General features: G+C 37.9%; 1 pseudogene; it reads right to left on the bottom strand.

Annotated features, from left to right (window-relative positions):
• Positions 1–336: 336 nt before the first annotated feature.
• LOC102877443 lies at positions 337–1554 on the bottom strand (annotated as a pseudogene).
• Positions 1555–3590: the final 2036 nt, after the last annotated feature.

The following is a 3590-nucleotide window of genomic DNA, read 5'->3' as shown; positions in this document are numbered from 1 at the left end:
AGTATTTATTGTAGGGTCAGTCTTGCTTTCACAAATTCTTTAAGATTCTGTTTGTTTGCAAATAACCCAATTTGTTCTTCACATCTGATAGATAGCTTTGCTAGAAGGATCCTTAGCTAGCAATTGTTCTCCTTCAGTTTTCTGTATATGCCATTCCATTGTCTTCTTTTTTTTTTGTTTTAAAAACAAATATTTAATATTTTAAACAACTCAGTTATACAGGAAAGACATTTAAATACATACTGTATTTGTTAAGCTAATCATTTTACAAAGCTGGCAAAGTACAGAAAATAGTTCTGTGAAATGAAATGAAAAGCATCACTTGGGAAATTTTCTTCAGTTTTCCATCTTAATAGCTGATGATACTACACAGACTTGTGCTATGTCATCATATTCATATGTTCTCTTTAAGAAGGTATCTGTGAGTCTTAAGCCGGACACACTTTGCAGTCCTTGTACTGAAGACAGTAGTGTAAGGGCAAGGCAGAGAGAGGAACTTGGACATAGTTTTCCAAGCTGCCTTCCTGAGATACCACACCAGTGGATAGAATTGGTATTGCACATTTCCAAAACTAGATCCATGGTTCTTTCACTGCAGTTTGTTATTTTACAGGTTATATGAAAAGGTTCTTCTAGGTTCACAGTATCTGGGATTGCCTTCAAAGACAACCTAACATCTCCATAACCTGGAGCCATTCTTTGAAGCTGGCTGGTCTGTAACCTTCCTCTTTCACCTAGATTTGTTTTCCACACTATATCCAATTTTCCAATAACTGTAACTCCTTTAATGATGCCTGCTTTTTCTGCAAACTCTTTCTTGGGCTTTAGGCAGTATAAGTACTGGCATGTATTCATTGGCTGCAAATAAGCTCTTGAACCAAATGTAGATATGCTTTCTCCAACTTGGCTGACATTGTACATTATAGATGGCTCCAAGGAAACCTTCTGCATGAACATAGGTGAATTTGTAATATTCTGAATCTGGGCTTCAAGAAATACTTCATCAGTCTCTGCATTGTAAGATTTTGTTTTCACATCCAGTGGTTTGAGGACCTGAAACTTGATGAATTTTCTAAAATACACCTTTTCTCCATTCTGAGTTGTATAACTGACGGCACACACCAATATGTGGGTTCCAATGTCCTTTACTTCTTGGTGTATGACGTCATCAATACAACAATCAGGTTTAAGTTCAGCAACAGCAGCATTCGAGGCTGAAATATTTAAACGCTGAGAACTTGTCTGAAGATCAGCTTTTACCAATATATCTTTTACAACTTGACTGCTATCATTATGAACGCTGATATAACTGGAGAAAGTCTCACCCAAAAATATGTTCCCAAAATTCTGTGGTAAAGTCAACATTTCTCCCAACATTAAAATTTCTGCGCCATTTACAGTTGAGGGATCATCTTTCATAAGTTGGCTAAAGAGATCTCCAGGTAAATATTTTTCTTCACACGTTACTGGAATATTGGTAAATAAAGTAGGCTTCGTCAACCGCATCACTTTCAATGCCAGCAGATGTTCTTGTTTGGAGGGATTAACTTCCATCTTGAGCGGCACTTTGGACATCAGCCTACCCCATTGTCTTCTTGCCCGCATGGTTTCTGCTGAGAAGTAAAAGCTTAATCTAATTAGTTTTCCTTTGTATTTTGGGTTTGGGGTTTTTTGTTTTCTTGCTGCTTTTAGTATTCTATTTTTTCCCCCTTGATTTTGGAGAATTTGACTGTTATATGTATTGATGTTTTTCTTTTGGGATCTAAAGTGATATTCACTGAGCTTCTTGAATGTGAATTTCCTCATTTTTCATTATACTTGGAAAGTTTTCTTCTGGTACGTCATCCACGATTCTCTAGGTTCTTCCCCATCCCCGCCCTCCCCTTTCTGAAGTTATAATCATATGTTTCATTTAATGTTTCCTTCATTTTCCTTCTTTTATTGCTCTGTTCTTTACAGTTAGTAAATTTCCCATTGAGGTTCTTTTTTCCTAGCTAATTGAATTTCTGTTCCATGTGTTCTATTCTGCTTTTTTATCCCTCCAGCATGTTGAAAAGTCCTGCTGTTTCAGTCTTGATATTCGGACTAAATTTTCATGCATTACTAGTACTTATATTGGTTGTTTCATCTCTGTCTTGTTATGATTTTTAAAGAAATACTTGTACCTCTTTATTTATGGTTTCAATTCTTTCTTCCATTGTTTGTAACTTCTTCAGAGCTGTTCACATAACTCAGTATCAGTATATTTTTTCTGCTCCCCTGTCTCTAGGGTATTCATTGGGTCTGCAATCTGGTCTGCTCTTATAGGAAATGGCTTTTTTTTTTTTGAGGGGATTCCTCCATAATATTTTAACCTGCCTGCTGCTTCATTTACATAGAGTGAAGTTCTCTTTGATATGTGTGAGCCAGTTTCTGTTGTGTCTGTGTAGGTTGCTGAGAGTTCTTTATGATATTATTGATAAGTTGCAGACTTTAAATTTTGCCCCTGATTCAGTTTCCCAGTGGCATTCTTCCACACACACCATCTATGGTTGGATACCTCTGTTCTCTGTTTCCTGTGGCAAGCTTTTCATCCAGTTGTCCTTTGATATTCAGGGAGCTAGGATCTTTCCCTCTGCCCATTTATGGTGAACCCACTTCTCTATCCTGTCCTGTAGTTTGATGGGAGGGGCCAATTTCCCTCTGGGATAGGCAAAGTGCCAGGTGTGCTGCCTGGGATATTTTGTTCAAGAAAAAAAGCCCAGGAAAGTGGCAAGAGCCACCCCAAAGTCTCAGAAGGCACTAACAGCTGGGCCACATACCTGTCTCCTCCCTGGGGCCAGTTTGGAGGGAACAATTTTTGCCTGAGCAGAGAAAGGCCTAGAGAAGCAGTAAGTTCCCAACAGTGTAGCCTTAAGTTTCAGCTGGTGCTAATATTCTAGGGTATTCCAGTCTCCCCTCCTGCAGCTGCCTGGGGGAGAGCTGTGGGTGCCAACTGGATGCACAGCCTTAACTACCTGTGAGAGAAGTTTCATTGGTCTGTGGCCTTAATACCTACAAAGACCAAAAAGAAAGTGAGCAGAAAGGAAACAGCAGAAAGCAGAATTTGAAGTGAGGCACATCCTTTGGACCTAAGTTTCTGCACTGAAAAAATTCCCGAACCAGAAGACATACACAATGAGAAAGTCTTCTCTTAAAACTGACACCCTAAATTGGGACTTTTATCCTCCTAAACGGTAAGATAATATGTTTCTGTTTGTTAAAACCATCTAGTTGTTGTATTTCTGTTACAGTAGCACTATATAAATAAGACAACCCCCATCTTATTGTTTGGGGAAGCCAAATCACACAGTTAAATAGATAAGGCTACACTGCATTGAACATAAATGGATATGAAATATCACTGTGAGATAAAAAAATTAATAGAAAAAAAGGATTTTATTTTTTTTTTCTTCAGTGAGGCCTAACTTAGTAGCCTTTAATTGGGTTATTAAACCCAGAGAAAAAGAACTTTTAGCAGCTTTCAAAGTGCACTGACATACACACTTTGCAATTGTTCTGCTTAAGCGCCTTTCCTTAATCTTTAATAATAAATTCTGTTTTCTTTCAGG

This window comes from Elephantulus edwardii, unplaced genomic scaffold (assembly GCF_000299155.1).
Source record: "Elephantulus edwardii isolate Elephantulus edwardi_28Jun2011 unplaced genomic scaffold, EleEdw1.0 scaffold00013, whole genome shotgun sequence".
Taxonomy (NCBI): Eukaryota; Metazoa; Chordata; class Mammalia; order Macroscelidea; family Macroscelididae; genus Elephantulus; species Elephantulus edwardii.
This window is presented reverse-complemented; position numbering and strand designations above follow the sequence as displayed.